The 18,636-nt window shown below is 41.3% G+C and overlaps 2 long non-coding RNA genes across 2 annotated transcripts in view; both read left to right on the top strand.

Annotated features, from left to right (window-relative positions):
* Positions 1-4,335, top strand: part of LOC145720772 (uncharacterized) — a 47,701-nt gene extending 43,366 nt beyond the window's left edge. The window contains exons 3-4 of the long non-coding RNA XR_014143987.1: positions 2,771-2,857; positions 3,938-4,335. This is a non-coding gene — a long non-coding RNA (uncharacterized LOC145720772). The remainder of the gene's footprint in view (positions 1-2,770; positions 2,858-3,937) is intronic.
* A 570-nt stretch (positions 4,336-4,905) lies between these two features.
* Positions 4,906-6,848, top strand: LOC145720452 (uncharacterized). The gene is made up of 2 exons (XR_014143358.1): positions 4,906-5,297; positions 5,622-6,848. It is a non-coding gene; the product is annotated as an uncharacterized LOC145720452 (long non-coding RNA).
* The last annotated feature ends 11,788 nt before the right edge of the window (positions 6,849-18,636 follow it).

Consider the following 18,636-nt stretch of genomic DNA (forward strand, 5'->3'; position numbering starts at 1 on the left):
AACAAAACACAGAGGGATAAATAGAAAACAAAGGCAAGATGGTAAATTTAAACCCAACCATATCAATAATAACATTAAACATGAATAGTCTAATACTCCAATTAAAAGGTAGAGATTGTAGATTGAATTAAAAAGATCAAATATATATGCCTACAAAAAACACACTTTATAAAGACACAAAGAGATTAAAAGTAAAAAGATGGAAAGATATGATATATATAAATAATCTAAATACACAACAGTTGCAGATTGGTTAAACAAATTATAGAATATTCATAAAATGGAATATTCTGTAGTTATTAACAGTGTTGATGGAAAACTGTATTTATTGACTTTGCGAGATAATCATGATGTATTAAGTGAACTGCACGATACAGGAAACAATTTAGAAAAGCTTTCCTCAAAATATTAGCATGATTATCTGTGGATGATATGATTTTGGGTGATTTATTGACTTTGTATTATGTGCTACTCACCATTAGTAACCAATTTTGAAAATTAGCGGCCGGACTGACCATTAGGCTACATGTTTTTCCTCTGACTAGACCCCACATTCTAAATACAGAAGGTGGACTGTGGTTTTAGAAGTTCCCATTGCCCTTTGGAAACTTTAGTTTTTTAAAAAAAACACACTTTGAGATCATCAAAGTATTTCTTCCCTCTTCATCTGGCATCTTCTTGTCCCCACCTGCAGACACATGGACTAGGATTCTATTTCCTGATTCAGTGTAGACCAGTGCTTTTCAATTACTTATGGTGAGAGACTTTTAAAAAACAATTCTGGGGGCGGCTGGGTGGCTCAGTTGGTTAAGCTGCTGCCTTCGGCTCAGGTCATGATCCTGAGGTCCTGGGATCGAGCCCCACATTGGGCTCCCTGCTCAGCGGAGAACCTGCTTCTCCCTCTCCTTCTGCTTGCGCTCTCTCTCTCTCTCAATCTCTCAAATAAATAAATAAGCAATTCTGATCCACCTTTGATTATTTTGGTCTATTTGTGGTTGAACAAGATGCTCCTTGATGGTTAGTCTGAGTTTCTGCCCTAAGACTGGTACCAAAAGTTTTGAGACCACACCTTTAAAGCAGCACTGCTGTAGTTATTACTGTATAGTGGCTCATTCACTTAGTGCTAATAACCAGTCCTAAACAATTTAATGATCACGGAGCAATAAATTCATGCAAACTCAGCTTATAGAAGTTAGTAAGTGGCAGCAAGCCTTAAAACAAGCCATAAACTGGAAACCTGAATTGGGACAGACTCATATCCGTGGGAATTAGGACCATATTGGTAAGCCTGGGGTGCTTGCAAATGCCACACCCTCGCTCAGTGGCTTCACATTTCGGTAACTTTCACTCATGGCATTCTTATTTTTGTGTTAATATGAGTAACATAGCCAATTTAATTTACTTTAAATTCATGCTATAGAGGAGATGCGTGGCATTCTTGGGTTCAATTTTTATTTCCTTTTGGAAGTCATTTGTGTTTTGAAGCAGTAGAATGTATCGATTCCATTTTAAGAAGAAAGTCAGCGGAAAAAAGTTTGCTATATAAAACCTTGCTTCACAGTTAACTTTCATATCTGTTTCACATATTGAGGATTTTTAAAATGTATTCTCCTTCCAAAACTTTTCTATAGATTTAGAGAATGTTGAGGGTAGAAGAGAAGGAATGCACATTCTCTCTGGTGAAGCAATTAAACGTTTCTGTTTCCAATTATTTTCATAGGATTTCCATAAAATAGTTGAATAAGAAATATTTTTTTGCCAATTCTGGTGTCCAATCTTACTAAGTAATATCAACAGAGTTGGGCTAAATCTTATTTTTCCAGGATATTTAACTAATTCTCATTGCTGTTTCTATTGGCAGATATTTTCCTTCTGAATCTGACTCTACATTTTATCTTCAAAGAATGAACTATTTTTCTGTCTACTAAGAACACTATGAGACAGAAAGGCATTTTTAAAAATTTTTCCTTTCCTTATAATCAAAGCTAGAACCTCTCAGGCTGCCAAAATAATTTGTCTCTTTCCTAAATTGATGTTGTTAAAGAGTTATACATTGGGCTTGTAGTTTTTCTTAAAAGTTTGAATAGCTAATTTAGGATTCACAAATCAATCATATAGTAAGTGCTAGGAATATTAATAGATACCTAAAGGAGTACCACAGTTGTACAGATGAATGTGAGGTCAAAGGAAAGATGCTAAATTGGGAAACGGTATATTTCCGAACTTTTGCAAAGGCACTCCTTACTTTGATCTAGGAAAAACGTATTTATAAAATCAAGGTCAAGAGATATCATTTCAATTTCTGATGTTCGGACTGACAATGCTAGTGTGCTTTGCTATAGTGGATTATTGAAAATATTTCAATTGCCTAATTAAGACCTGTATCCCGGCAATGATTTAGGGCATCAAGCCCTTTGCAGTATCCTGGTGCCTAACTCAGTTCTTAAGCCTCAAATCTGTTTTTCATCCATTTTCCTTTCATTAAAAAATTTTATAAGTGATGCGTTTAAATATTTTCCTCCTTATCTTTTTCTGTTCTGCTTTTCCCAATCCTAGATTAAGACTTCCTTATGCTTGTTCCCCTTTGGGTGCTTTCTATTTATTAGTATTTTTCTCTAGTGAGATTCCTTCCAATGACTAGTTAAGGAGCTGCTGACTAAAGACATTTTTATAAATAATTTTTAGTGGTATTTGACTATGGTTTGGATTGGAGTGCCATCATAGGATTTGGAATTTTCACTAACGTCGACTCCCTTGTATGTGCACTCAGGGGTATATCCTGATGTTTGAAAAATGGAAAATAATCGGGTGTGGGGAGAACGAGGAGCACGAGGAAGAGGAAGAAGTGGAAAAAGTGGTAGGAGCCTTTCTTCCTGGCTGTGTCTCGGGATTACAGGCATGTTTCCCAATCCCATCTGCCTTCCGACAACTTCTAGCAACTGAGGTCTGAAGACATAATTTTTAATTAGCCTCCTTTGCTTCACACCCAGAGGCATTGCTGAATTCAGACCCGCATCATTTCTCACCTGAATTTTTGCAGTAGCCTGTTAACTTGTCTTCTTGCCCTGTGGTCTTGCCCTGCGGCAAACCATCTCCTACGTGTCATCAGGAAATTTTTACTTGTAACAAATTTGATCATGCCCAGCCCCCTATTAAAAACTTCTTCAGGGATGGGTCACATCTTCTACCTTCGCCTGTGGTAAAATTGTCTATTATACATGATGAGGTAATCAAGAAACTGGTCAGAGAAGGTACAGCCATTTATTAAAAATCCTCAGCCCAGAAACAACTCATTACTTCTGATCACATGCCATTGGCTAGAACTTGATCACATGGTCACACTTATTTGCAAAGCGGGCTGGGAAATGTAGTCTATTAGTGTGCCTGGTCGTAGGAGATGAGGATGTATTTGGGGGAGAGCTAGCCTTCTCTTCCAGAGTGTACTATTTTTAGAAACCCTCAGCCATCCACAATAAATATTCATTAGTTCAGAATTTCTCTCACTAGCAGAAAAAGAGAACTGACATTTATTGAATGTTTACTGTGTGCTTAACATAGTTTTTCTGGGAGAGAGATTTGGTCTTACTCATCTTTCTATTTCCTGAACTTAGCAGATTGCCTAGGACACAATAAACCCCCCAGAAAGTCTTTGGTGAATGGAATTTCATATAAAAATATGAAATTTTTTTTAAAACTGAGCTGTAACATCAGGCTTTCAGAGCCTTATTAATTTTTTACTTTTCTTCTACCTTTTCCCCCCATCCCTGTATGTTATTTTTTCCTTTTGTTTCTTATAGTGTTCATCTTGATTATTAATACAGATGGTCCCTGACTCATGATTGTTTGACTTATGATTTGTCAACTTTATGGTGGTGGAGAAGCAATATGCATTTGGTAGAAACCGTATTTCAAAATTTGGATTTTGATCTTTTTGCAGGCTAGTGATACACCATGTGATACTCTTGTGAAGCTGGGAAGTGACAGTGGCCGCAGCTCCTCATCAGCCTCATGATGACAAAGGTAAACAACTTACCACCATTCTGTCCCCATACAACCACCCTGCTCTTCACTTTCAGTATAGTATTCAGTAAATTACATGAGATATTCAATGTTTTATCATAAAATGGTCTTTGTGTCAGATTATTTAGCTCAACTGTAGCCCAATGTAAGTATTCTGAGAATTTTTAAGGTAGGCTACACTGAGCTATGATGTAGGTTAGGTGTATCAAATGCATTTTTGACTCAATGGCATTTTCAACTCCCTATGGGTTTATCAGGGTGTAAACCCATTGCAAGTCAAGGAAAATCTGTACTCTTCTGTTCCGATGCTAATGAAAATGAGCTCTTCAAGATCACTTGAAGGCAAGAGTTACTATTCTTCAACAGGTGCCCCAAACGGACTTCTGCTTGGTTCTGCCCTTACTAGAAAGGTGATTCAGATGAGCTCACAATTTTCACATGTTTGACTGCTGATGACTAGGGATGGTTTTCCTGGGTTATTCCTTAAGAAGCACATTTAGAAAGGAAGGGAGAACTGAAGCCCAAGTCATCAGCCCTCTAGGCAAGGAAATTTCTTTCAAATTCCAAAGGAGTACGTGCCCACTCACTCCTCCTCCTTATTGTAAAAACAAACCACAGTCATTTAGAGTTGAAATGTGGCTCTGAGGCCCTGGTTGATCTTGATGCCTTTTCTGTAGAAGTGAGAGTGGGAAGGAGGGGAGGAGGAGTCTCATAAGCTGGAAGGTTTAGAAGAGAAGTTGTATCTGTAGGTCACAAAGGGTTACAGAAGAGAGGATGCTGGCTTGAGAAGGAAAGAGCCTCCTCATAGCCAGCCAGGTGAGCCACCTAAGCAACCTTACAACCCCATCAACCCCGACAATCAGGGAAGAAATGGGTGTTGGAGCCAAATCAACCTCACATCTCAAAGGGAAGTCTTCTGTTTCAAACAGTCACATTCACTCGGTGGTCAGAGGCTAGCCCCAATTTTATTGTCAAGAAAGCCAAGGTCTCACATCTTGTTTCCCCAGTGTCAGTTTAATGTCAATGCCCTTTGTAATCTTGCCTCATGTTTTCTCTCATGTTGTCTAGATTAGGTCAGGAGGGGGCTGATTCCCAGGTTTTCTGGGCTGAGGGATCCCAAAGGCTCCAGCACGCCATTCCCTAACTATTGCCACATAATGCGGTGTGCCCTGCTCATCCTTCTGCTGTTAAGCTTATGAGTGGCACCTCCGTGGACCTCTGAGGGCTCTCGAGTCCCACGAGTGAGCCGGGCCAGCCTGAATTTGCTTTGAACAAAGGTGAGACCCTCACACCTCGATACACTCACCAATAACTAACCACTTTGGCCAGTGGTGCTGGCCTCTACCCCACTTCTTTAGAAGGAAGCCGCCAAATTTCATGAGACTGAGAAAATTCTCATGGTAGGAAATGCTCTCTCTCAATAAACTTTATCTACAGCAAATGTCATTTTCCAACTAAGCTCTGGCACTATCTCTACCTTGAAACTTCAATACTAAATGTCTATTTCCTTATCCCTTTCTCAGAATGACTTAGCATTGTCTCAAGTGATTTATTACCAACATGCCAACATTTCTCTCTTCTTTTTTTTTTTTTTTTTAAAGACTTTATTTGACAGGGAGGGAGAGAAAGAGAGGGAACACAAGCAGAGGGAGAGGGAGAAGCAGGCTTCCCGCCGAGCAGGGAGCCCGATGTGGGGCTCGATCCCAGGACCCTGGGACCACGACCTGAGCCGAAGGCAGATGCTTAACGACTGAGCCACCCAGGCGCCCCAACATTTCTCTCTTCTTTTCTCTCGTCTTTGAGGTAAGAATCCTACAGAAGGGCAGATCTCTGTAAAGCTGGATTCAGCTTTTTCTGTCTACACCTACCTCTGGGGAGCCCAGAAGGGCTGCTTCCTCTGGTTGAGAATCATTGAGAAAAGCCCAAGACAGGGAAATGGGAAGCCCTGAACTCTGAACTCTGTTTAGGGACTCAAGGGATAATTTTGGAGGTGTCATCATTTGCGACAATGTTGAACAGTTTGCTCTGAAGAACTCAGCGTAAGGACTAGCTGTCAAGTAGTTATTTTCTTTCATGTTTTCAACTGCAGATTTTTAAAGCCACTTTATAAGTGTTTCTCATGACTCCACATACAACCAATTAGTTCTGTCTCCAAGCTACATAGTAAATGTTCATCAGGCAGAGAGGTCACACATTACTCCCACTGAAGGATCTGGCTGTGGAATTGAAATGTTTCCATCATCACTACTTTGGACATTCCCAGAGTGACGCTAACCACCTTGTAAAGCTGGATAAACTGTCTATATTTGAAATAGTTGGTGATAAAATTGGTCAAGGAATAATTACGATGATATCATATCCGGCAAACCTCTTGCAAAAGAAAGTGCTTTTAAAGGAAACACAAAAAGGGAATTTTCAAATACTATTTGACTAGTACAACTATGGAAAAAAATTTTTTTAAGCTAACAGGAAATGCATCTGAAAGTTGTTTGCCCTAACTGTCTGAGAAGGCGTGTGGAATGAATGAGTCCTGCTGTTCTCTAGAATTACCTCACCATGGATGCTGGCATGGGTGCCCACAGCAGCAGAGTGCTGGTCATGCATCTAGTATGGGTGGCTGTCTCCCCTCTCTCTCAAGCTTGGAGCAGAGTTCTTCCTCAAATTTGTCAACTTTGGGGTCACTGTATTGTTTCTGTTTACCTTTCGGCTGGTTTTTACCCCCTGAGGACTAGTCTCTCGGTCTTCAGTCTGACAAAGATCATTCCAAGGAAGACGATGAACGAAGAGTGAGGCATTCATATGACATTATGTAGGCTTTCTTTCTCTGCCTTTGCGGGGAAAAAAAGGAAAAACAAACCCTGAAGAATAAAAACCAGGTCAGTACTTTTTTATTTTCAAATACAAAGATGAGGTTACCCAAGTTGGCAGTGATCTCTTGTAGTGAAAGAATCACAGCCAGAAAAACATGGAAACCAGATTAGGGCTCCATTTTGGCTTTCACGCTCACTAGTTGTGTGAATTTGGGCAAGTTGCTTGATCTCTCTGAGCCTCAGCCTCCTCACCTATAAAGTCAGGGGCTGTTAATGCCAATCCAATAATGTTACGGTGGAGATTAAATGAGATAATGTGCCTGTCAGAGGACCCAATCAATGTAGTTCTCTAGATCCCTTCATTCTGCATTCAAAAATTCATTTTGCATGGCCCTTCCTGAAACTATATGAGCCCTCCTTCTCCTTCCCCTAATATTCATCCTGAGTCATGGATAAAAGAGAAGTGAGTATCTGAGCAGGATAATGCTACACTTTAAAAATGAAGAGCTAAGCTTCTTTTGTATATTCTCTTTTAACTACAAGATGTGCTTCCATGGAAAAGCTATGTTTTATGCGCTATACATCTGGCTCATAATTACTGAAGTTTCTTGAACTAGCTTCAAAAATATAATTTATTTTTCCTCTATACACTTCTAAGCATTACTGACTTACATAATTTTTCTCCTCCACATTTTTGACACACTTTCTTTCTCTACATGGTTGAAATCTTTGCTCAAGCGGATGCCAGATTTTCACAGGTCTAATTAAAGTCCCCATTAATATACCTCACTTTGATCAAGGACTTGGCCTAATCTAATAGAACAATCCTATCACCAGTCAACCACTGGACTTCAAGAAAGTCATTATTAGGGAAAATTCGCATTTCCCCTTCTTCTCCCAACAAAGGGTATGTGTAAGTGGCCAAAACTGATGTCCAAGGAGGGCTTAAAATCTGTCACAGCCAGGATTCCATCTGAGCATCTGAGTTCCAATAACATTGGATCCCGGTTCTCATAACATTCCCTGAGCTCTCCATGGAAGCAATATGGAAAAGGATAATAGGAATCCAGAGCTCTGCTTACAGAAAGGTGACTTAGAACGCCTCTTGTGGTAAAGTGATTGAGAAAATGCCTCAGTTCTCCAACCTTCCTTGAATCTCTGCCCTTTGCAATGTGACTTTACCACTTTTCTCGTCAAAAGTATGATCTATTTTCCTGTCTCTTGAATCTGAGCTGTCCTTTTATGTACTTTGGGCAATAGAATGGGGCCTCACCTCTGACCCAGGCCGGGCCTCATGAGGTCTGGCACACCTCTACTCTCTCATGCCTGTACCATGAGAGGGAGCCTGGGCTAGCCTCCTGGAGGATGAGAGACCATATGGAGCAAAGCCAGTCATCTCAGCCAAGACCATCCTATACTAATGAACAATCAGTTGACTGTCAGTTATGGAAGTGACCCCCTAGCCAACGCAAGAACTGCTGAGCGAAGCCCAGCCAAGATCAGCAGAACTACTCAGCCAACTCGTAGAGTCGTGAGTGAAAATAAATGTTTATAATTTTACGCCACTAAAGTCTTCTGTGTGTTTTTTTAATGTGGCATAAGTATAGCAATAGCTAACTGATGCATTAACCACCAAAGAAATGGTGGGAGTTCCTGGACTGGCCAAGATTTGCTGCTTGTGATGGAAAAGGAGAGATTCTGGTTTAATCTGCACTAGATGCTAGACCTTCATTTCCTGCTAGTATGCCTGCAGCAAGTCCTGTGGTTGAGGCTTAATGAGGATGTATGTCAACATTTTTGTCCAGAGGGCAACTCTGTTGTATGAGAGAGCAGTCAAGACTTGGAGGCCTGGATTCTCAAACTGGGGCACAAATAATCCAAACGTGGAACTGTAATGCCAGGGGTCAGAAAAAGCTACCCACTATGCATCATGTACCTTACTGGAATGTGAATTATCTTGAGGACTTGGGGGACAAACGAAACCTACTTTTAAAATCAAAGGGTGGGTGGGGCACCTGGGTGGCTTGGTTGGTTGGGCGCCTGCCTTCAGCTCAGGTCATGATCTCAGGGTCCTGGGATCAAGCCCCATGTCGGGCTCTCCTTGCTCTGTGGGGAGTCTGCCTCTCCCTCTCCCTCTGCTGCTCCCCCTGCTTGTGCTCTCTCAATCTCTCTCAAATAAATAAATAAAATCTTATAAAAAAATAAAAAATAAAATAAAATAAAATCAAAGGGTGGGAGATGGGCTAAATGTGTGATGTGCATTAAGGAGGACATTTGTTGTGATGAGCACTGGGTCTTATATAAAAGTGATGAATCACTAAACTCTACCCCTGAAACTAACACTACACTATATGTGAACTAACTTGAATTTAAATGAAATCTTGAAAGAAAAAAAAAAAAAGAAATATATCCTAGAACAGAATGTAAGTTTCCAGTACTTTTTTTTTTTTTGATAAAACACAACCATCCATTTCTCTCTCCTCTCCCAGCCAGGGGTTCACTCTCCTTTGACATCAGATTCATATTTTTTGAAAAGTTTGAAAAGCACTACTCTGGGCAGTGGTTTCCAAATTCTTCTTTTGTGTTTATTATTCTGCCATCATCAAAAGTTTTATTATGTCCTTGCCATGTCAAAAAGACATTTTAAACCTTTTAAACATAATCTGTGTTTGATGATTATCAAACTTTACAAATCAGGGGTTATTTAGCATTAATGTTTTTAAAGATTTATTTATTTGAGAAAGAGAGAGAGAGAGAGAGAGAAAGCTCATGAGCAAGGGGAGGGGTAAAGGGAGAAAGAAAGAGAATCTCAATTAGACTCCACAATGAGCATGGAGCCCATTGTGGAGCTCGATCTCGAGACCCTGAGATCATGACCTGAGCCGAAATCAAGAGTTGGATGCTTAACCAACTGAACCACCCAGGTGCCCCTTGCATTAAATTTTTAATAAAGCATTAGACATGCTTTCATAATCCTTCTGTATTCCTTATGGTCCAATTTATTCCCATTTAGAAAAAACAGCCTATCTAATGAGAAGGCTGGTATTTCACATTCCAGGTAATAAGGAGGCTGGACCCAGTTAGTGGTCTGGCCCTGTGTTCCATTCATGTGTTTCTCACCCTGACCACTGCTGGCAGAGACCCACTATTCCACTGTTCTGGGAACCCAGATCGTTCCTTCAGTCCTTCAGCTGACAATGACCTCAATGGCTATCACAGATGTCTACTCGCTTGTTACAGGCTGAGTTGTGTCCCTACAAAACTTGTACATTGAAGCCCCAATACCTCCGAATGTGACTCTGTTTGGAGAGAGGGCCTATAAAGAGGTGATTAAGTTAAAATGAGTCCTTTAGGGTGGTCCCTAATCCAACCTGACTGGTGTCTTTATAAGAAGAGGAAATTTGGACACAGAGAGAGATGCCAGGGATGTGTGCACACTGAGGAAAGACCACATAGGACATGACAAGAAGGCAGCCATCAGCAAACCTAGGAGAGAGGCCTCAGGAGAAACCAGCCCTGCAGATACCTTGATCTTGGACTTTTAGCCTCCAGAACTTTAGGTAAGTAAGTTTCTTTTGTTTAAGCCACCCAGTCTGTGGTATTTTGTTATGGCAGCCCGAGCCAATGAATAGATCACTCTAGAAAAGCAGCTCTAGTTCCTCAGCTGTCTATAATTTTTGGCTTTCTTGAGTGTTAAGAAACAAAAAGGTGCCTTTTTTGTCCCTCATTGGGAACCTTTTCTTAGGTCTCCATTATTTTCATAGTCTCCAGGATGACCCATTGTTGGCAAGTGTTTGTGACCATTTCATTGATCAAAGCTTATTGCTATTGGGTGGAGGATCATCTTGTTCTTAGGGTTCCTAATGATGGGGAGAAAGAATCAAGGCTTAAGTAAACCCAAACACACTTAGCACGGTGTTTAGGAAACAATGACTGGCTGTCTAATCACTGCATGTGTGTGTGTTGTGTCCTCACAAACTTCCAGTGGCATTGCCTTAGGGATAAAAGAACGGTCTCAATATATTGAGATTTTAGCATGTTCTAAAGTGGGTTCAGGGAGGACAGTCATTGGTAAGCTGTGGAAAGAGGAAGTGAGCAGGGGCCAGTCAGGGAAAAGAGCCACTGGCCAAAGACCCATCACTTTTTCCTCCCTGCTCCTCTTTCACTGCTGTTGGCTTCTGAGCCAGGGTAGAAATCCAGGAGCAACAGGTCTGGGGAGTTTACTTTGAAAGTGGAAGGCAAAGAGAACAAGAGAACAAAAAAGTGACCGAGGTGAGAAATACTCTCAAGAAGGTTAGTGACAGCATTTTATTTCAGGGGTTCTGGTCTCACTGTAATCTTTTTAGTATAAGTATGTCCCATGCAATATTTGAGACATATTTATGCCAAAATTATTTGTTGTTTATCTGAGATTTAAATTTAACTGGGCATGGGGTGCCTGGATGGTTCAGTTGGTAGAATGCATGACTCTTGTTCTCGAGGCTGTGAGTTTGCGCCCCATATTGGATTGAAACTTACTTAAAAAGAATTTACCTGGGCATCCTGTGTTTCATCTGGCAACTTTATCCAAAAGTCAATTCTCCATATAACCAGAGAGATATTTGTAAAATGTAAACCAGATCAAACTACTTCTCTGAGCTAACGCTTCTAGTCTGCCTCAAACTAGAGTTCTAAGTCCTTGCCATGGCCTACAAGGCCAGCTTATGCTCATTTTTCCAACCTGCTCCTACTGCCCTCCAGCTTGTGCATTATAATCTGTTCAAGAGTCACCTCCTCAGAGAGGCCTTCCTTGATGACTCTCCCTAAAATAACTGGCCCCATCTGATAATATCTAACTCCTATTCACAACACGTATCACTCCTGAAATATGATGTATTCATTTGTTATTGAATATATAGCTTATTAGAATGTAATTCCTGCAGACCCAGGGGCTGCGTTCATCTTTGTTACAGGATACAGGAGTATCCTCAACCCCTAGAACTATATCTGATATTTGATAGGGGCTCAACAAGTAGTTGCGGGAAAAATAAATGAACTCAGTTGTCATAGTAAATATAGAGCAAAACTTAGTACTTTGGAGACCACTAGCAATTAGTAAGCTGGGGTCTGTTTATAATTCTTAAGTGGATTAAATAAAATTAATTTTGAGGATTGTTTATGTGTCTAGTCCCTTTGGAGAATCCACTGTAGCTGGGTGAAATCAGTAAGGAGGATTCAACAGCCCATGACATTGCTGATGTTCAACTACTCTTTGCTGAATGCATATAAGAGTTTCTTGTTTAAGTGTGTTTATATTAAAAATAAACTACACCCTTGTTTGTTTCTTCATTATGGTAACTTGTTTCAACTCTATTTTGTAAAAGAATTTTCTTGTATTTGTATACATTGGGATAAACATAAAAAATCTATTTCTTGTATTTCCAGATGAATAGCTCAAAGCTGACTTTCCAAACGCTGTGCAGCTTCTGTATCTTTCAATGCACTTCTTTCTCCTTCCCTGGGCTGGGAAGACATTTCATTTTAACTTTCTCCAGTGAGAAGAAATTCACAAAAACGACTGTCAGATTCCAGTGGGAAGGGAAAATATAAGAAATATTAAAATCTATAATTTGCAAAGTAACAGTAATTCTCATCTTTAAATGAAAGGGGAAATTAAAAGGCCCAGTCAAAGCAACATGGAAGAGAGAAGTCCCTTAGGCGATACGTTGCAGGAGAACCTTTGGAACTGAAATCAAGATGAGCCTTCGTAGGGCAGGAAGTCTGATCCGATCCCGTCTGAATTCTTGTCTTGGAGCCATTGACTGTAACCTTCAAATTATAGTGAATGAATTGTGTTGCATCACAGAGGGTGTGGGAGGTTGCGGGGGGGTGGAGGATTTAGGGGAAATGTCAGCCTTGAGTGGGAGCTGAGCCAGTGATTGCATTCATTTGCTTCACACAGCTGAAGACAGAAACCAAATGGAACTGGGGATCCACTGAAAGAAACAGGGAATTATATGTTCTTGTCTTAATTAAATGCTTCTTGTGTTTTCCTTCCTGGCCTTGACTGGTATTTATTTTTCTCTTCTTGTATCAGAGCAGCATGACATTCTCAATGTGGGGGGTGGGGTGGGGAGGGAATGGAGTCTCTTATGGTTGTAATGGAAATATTTACTGGCAGCAGACAAGAATATGTTTCTCTAAAGGGAAGGCTGCATTTGTCAAAGATTTGCTTGGATTCTGCCTTCCTTGCTGGGAATAGTTATTTACTCTTAATTAGCCCTAAATACAATTGAGCAGAGGAAGGGCCTTATTTTAAAACCATCATCGATGTTTTAAATCTGACTGCAATAAGAAAGAAAGATTGACAGTGATTAAAAGGATGGCTGATGGGCAAGTATTAGAAATCATCGTCAATAATAAAATCCGATGACAGGAACAACATGTATTTTATGTTCCCATAAACATAGATTTAGTGCAAGGAAGCCCACATAATAGTACTTGTAGCATGGGCTGAATTGCTCTGAATTTAATTTAGAACAACATAAAAGATCCAGTATCAGCTGCAGGCTACTAACTTCGGTCTCAGCTTGGGGGAGGCATCTGCTCTGAGAACTAATGCAATTTCTGAGGTTGTACTGAGCCCTTCCACATAGGAAGAACCAATATCTGGGATTCTCTGAAGGTGATTTCACCTCTCCAAAGTGTCGAGAAGCCCAGTAGATCCCCTCAGCTGCCCCACGGCTGTGTCTTGATCACCTTATCTCTGACACACACACACACACACACACACACGCACACACGACTTCATGGCTGATTGAATCCTTTTATTATGTTCTGCCTGCCAACCTATATATAAACGAATTATCCCGGACATTCTTTGCCCTTAAACTACTTTGGGGGATCGGGAAGGAAATACCCGGGGGTGGGAGTAGCTCAGTGATGGTGCTCCCGTGTCTCCAGTCCTTTCTGACGTCCCTGGATCACCTCACCAATCACTGCTCTGGGAAGAGGTACCAGAGCAAGTCTCTCGTGCATTGCTAGACACCTCCATGCTTGCATCCTACCACCTTGGGCCTGGGTGTTTTACGTACGTGACTTTTTTAAACTTCCATACACTGGTTCACCTCCACTTTCCTTGAGGTACATCTCCAGCTTGTCTCTATGTTTCTCTGATCAAGACTATGACCCCATCCCGTGACCTCTTTCCCTGAGCTAATAAGGGAGCAGAGGAAGTCCCTCTCCTTTTCAATCCCAAGGGATGCCCACATTTCCGATCCTGGGATGCGTGACATTTCTTTCAGTGGAAATGACCCCTACCACCCCCCACCTTCCCCCACCCCCAGCCTCCTTATAAATGCAAACCTCACCCATGCAATTGCTAGCAGCCCCGGTCTAGAGGAGCTAATGAATTCGCTATTATTTAAACCGCCGTTATTTAAATTAGACCTCTATTCAGGAAAGCTGATCTCATCCCCCAAACCCCAGCCTGCCTGGAGGAAGGGAGCAGAACATTCTGGTGTTCTTCAACAGTTTGCCAGCCGGAGTCCCTCCAACACAGTTTTCCTGGGGTGGCCCCTGGCATAAAGTCTGATCCCACCAGAGCGAAGATCTGCATTTTGCTCCGCTGGGTTTTCATACTCTGACAATGTGTGAGTGGAAATAAGGTCATTCTTTTAATTTCAGGAGGAATTAAAAGGGAAGAATTCTTTCACAGAGACATTTTGCAAACAGTGACAATTTCCATATTTGACTCTCAATGGTTGACTTTTAAGCCTTAGAGAGAAAAAACAGAGCTGAATAGCTGGGCGACACTATGTATCTTAGTTAAACCAGAATAACCAGAACCCCCTCAAATTTCCAATGTGAAAGTTTTTACCATAGTAATTGTTAGAGACTCGCTCTTTGCTACTTGCTGCATGAGATCCTTACCCCCAGGAAGTATATGTGGAGATTTAGGTCAAACCTGCCACCCAACACAAAATTAACTCCAAGACACGCTTTCCCAAGAAAATACAGAGATGACGAATAAAATACAATCACTATTTTGTAGAACAGCCTCCACAAGTCTTGGGGCGCTAGGGAAATGAGCAAGGTGTTCTTTGTGAAGTTCATCCTGATTAAACCAAATGTGTCCAAAGGAACTCTTATGCCTCTTCCATCTTTTCTTTCTATACCCAAACTCCCGTGGATAAGACAGTGCTGCAAATGGCCTAAAATTTACAATCACTATAATTTCAGGAAGTGAAATGTCTGAAATGGCCCTTCGGAGAAATTACCAGTCGAAATAGGTGACTTAAGTGAGAAGCCAAGCCAGTCGAGGGAAGGCTGTTTGGCAGTTATTAATAGAAGAAATTTACAGAACTCAGCTACCTGGTCTCACTTTGCCGAATGGCCAGAGAGGTTAGGTCCCAATGGACTTGAAACAGCGCTGGCAGCTTGTTCCTTGGAAAGTAAATTGGTCTAACTTCTGGAGCTCTCCGAATTGTCAGGCTTAAAATCCAGGATATACAGTTCCTGAATGTTCATGATAGTAAGGCAAAGGGCCAATGCTCTATGTTACCAAGTTCAATGCTCTAAATTCCAACACAGAGGTGTGTGATTTGGGGTAGTACCCATTCCTGCTGACAGCTGAAGTCCTCCCCTGAAATTTTTTTTTCATTAATTTATGCAACACATGTCAATTGTGAATTCACAGTGCACCAGGACTGTTCTCAGCACTAGAGAGACATCAATGAACTGAAGGAAAAGATCCCTGCCCTCAAGGAGCTTACATTCTAGCTGGCAGAGAAAGACAGTGATAAAGTGAACATGGAACAGCTCACAGGTTGGTCACTGTGATGGGGGATAAATAAAGCAGGGAAAGGGGCTGCAGACTGGTGGGGGTCAGGGGAACAGAGACGTGAAGCAAGCAAGGAAGACAACCACGGGGAAGATAGGCTAGAAACAGGCATAAAATAATATTAACCCTGTCTCTCATCTCCATATTGTTACAACAAATGGAGGGGCTTAGAAATTCCCTGATGATGATAATAAGCAACATTTATTAAGCCCTTAATATGTGATAAGCATTCTGCTAAGCATTTCTCATGCATCTTCTCAATCAATCCATTCATCCACACAATAACACAGCATAAGGGAGTTCCAGAGAAGTTAGGTGATTGGCCAGAGGTCACAGAGACAAGCCATAAATGCTGGACTTAGGACCTGAACCTTTTCGATTAACAGCAAATTTGATAGAAATGGTAACAATGAGTATTTATATTTAATGCGAGGTGCTCTGCATATATTGAATAGATGTTGGGGTTTGTAAGGGAAACCTACATCACACAGACCTTCACTCCCCCAGAGCTTTCTTTGTTTCTGATAACACACCCTCTCTACCTTTGGCATATACTTCTCACAAGACCGCACTTCATCCCCAAATTCTCCCAGGCTCATCAAACAAGCTGCCCAACCAGCCATCAATGACGTGCTCTACCTCTCCAGCCTCATCTCCTAACCCCTCCCTGTACTGGCCTCCTTTCAGATCTTTAAAAATGCCAAACACAAAAAGCCTCAAGGCTCTTGAACCTGCTCTTCCCTTTACGTAGAACACTTTTCCTAGGATACCCACATGGCTGCTCCTTTCAATCATTCAGTTCCCTCCTCAAACACGGTCTCAGAGGGATGCCTTCCTTGACCAGCAGATAGAGAAACATGGAGGCTCTGCGATTTGTCCATCCTTTCCATTTTCCTCACCCTGCTTCATTTCCCTTCACAGCTTTTATCATCTCCTGACCTATTTTATGTTTGCTTTCTCTTGTCGACTTTCTTTATTTGAAGCTCTGTTTTATTTACCTGTTTCCTCAGCAACTAGAACAAAGCCTGGCACAGGATATACAATCAATTCAGATTTTTCATAAATTATTGAATCACAGGACTGTACCTTATTAAGAAGACCTGCACATCTGGAATACAATTGTTAGCTTAACAGAGAAAAAGGTGCAGCGGCTTCTATTCCGTCACATTTTTCTAGACAAGGTTAATGTTCTTTACTGAGAGTACAATACAATTCCTTTTGAGACAAATATAATAAAGAGCCATTTCTTTGGGCTCCTGTCATCAGAGAGTCATTGCAAGGTGGAAGCCGCTGGTGTACCCAGGCCAGGAGCTTTACCTCAGCATAGTCCCAGAGGTATTCTTAGATGACATTTGCAGGAATAGAGGTTAAGTGGTATGAAAGAGTCAACTGTCCACAGAAGTTATAGTTCCTGTTGCTGTGTACAAGTCAGGTGGCTACACGGTAGTCCAGGGAAAAGATTTTAGAGTTTTAGATTAAGGTGAATGAACAGATGAGAAGTAGATGAATTAGAGGTGTATTTTGCAGGTGGAACCAACAGGACTTGCTGAAGGATTGAGGGGGGAGAACTGAGGAAAATGGGAAATACAAGTATGATATTTAGGATTTTAGCCTGAAGAAATTATTGACTAAAATGGGGAAGGCTAGACGAAAATAGGGGAAATCAAGAGTTACATTTTTGAACTTGCTAAATTTGAAAACCCTATCAGATATCCAGGTGGAAATGTCAAAGCTTCAGAAAATGCTTTGGAACTGGAGCCATCAGCATCAATATGACATTTTAACCCTATTAATGGATAGGTTCGTCCTGTAAGGGAGTCTAACAGGGGAGAGAAATCCCAAGGCAGAGCCTTCATGTACAGTCTTCTAAAGCTCAGTCATAAAATGCTTTAGCCTGGGTCTGTCTCAGCCTCTCTCTTTCTCTTTCTTTCTCTTTTTCTCTCGATGCTTGCCCTTGGAAGCCATCATGTTTTGAGAAAGCCCCATATCCCCAGGACCTACCGCCAGACCTGTGAATGAGTGAGCCTCCAGATGATTCTAGTTCCCAGCTTCAAACTGCCCAGCTGACATAAAGGGGAGCAGAGACAACTATCCCTAATGAGTTCACCCAAAGACCTGATTAGATTAGTGAGCGGTTATTGTTTTCAGCCACTGAGTGGGGTGCTTGGTCATGCAATCTTCGATAACCGCAACAAAGAAGTTACCAGGGAAACGTAGTGTTTGGTAAGAGTGCCGTGGTGGAGGAGTGAACAGGAGATGAAAAGATAGAAATGTTGTGCAGACAACTGTTTCAAAAGGTTGAACTGGGAAAGTGAAGACGGAGAGAGAGTGGTAGCATGAGGAAGATGTGGACATAAGCTCCTTTTTCCTTCTAAGATGGAAGATCTTAGGATGTTAAGAATAATTCTGCAGAGAGATAAATACTGATTTATAAGACCAAAGAGGGATAGACCAAAAGACTGGAGTCCTTAGGACATTGTAAGAAGCAATTGTGAGAGTGACCTTCCTCAATGCGAGGAGAGAAGAAACAGAAGATGAGCCTGTGTGGAGGTAGGTTTGCAGATGTGTTGGTGGGATGATGAGGGTTTCCATCCAGGGGTTTCTATTGTCTTAATGCGGAAAGAGGCAAAGCCATCACTGGAATTTGAAGGGGACAGAGAGGTGGTTTGGGGAGAGATGGGAGGAGTTGGAATTATCTTAAAAGGCAGAAAAGTGGTAGAAATGATGGGCAGTGTCAAATGCACAATGGAGTTGACCTACTCAGCCATTCAGTCAGCAGTGTAGAGAAAGCTAATGACAAGGTAAAACCCGGTTGTTCAGAGTTTTCCTCAGAAGGTACATCAGAGAGAGGGGCATGGAATGTAAGAGTATTTGGAAAGTAGTAATTATAATAATGGACCAGGACACAGACACTAAGAAGAGAAAATAAAACAATGAGAAAGTGCTGGGGTCCCTGGATTGGCAGTCTCTATGTTGCCGTAGAAA

This window comes from Leptonychotes weddellii, chromosome 3 (assembly GCF_054177405.1).
Source record: "Leptonychotes weddellii isolate Sample4059 chromosome 3, ASM5417740v2, whole genome shotgun sequence".
Classification (NCBI taxonomy): domain Eukaryota; kingdom Metazoa; phylum Chordata; class Mammalia; order Carnivora; family Phocidae; genus Leptonychotes; species Leptonychotes weddellii.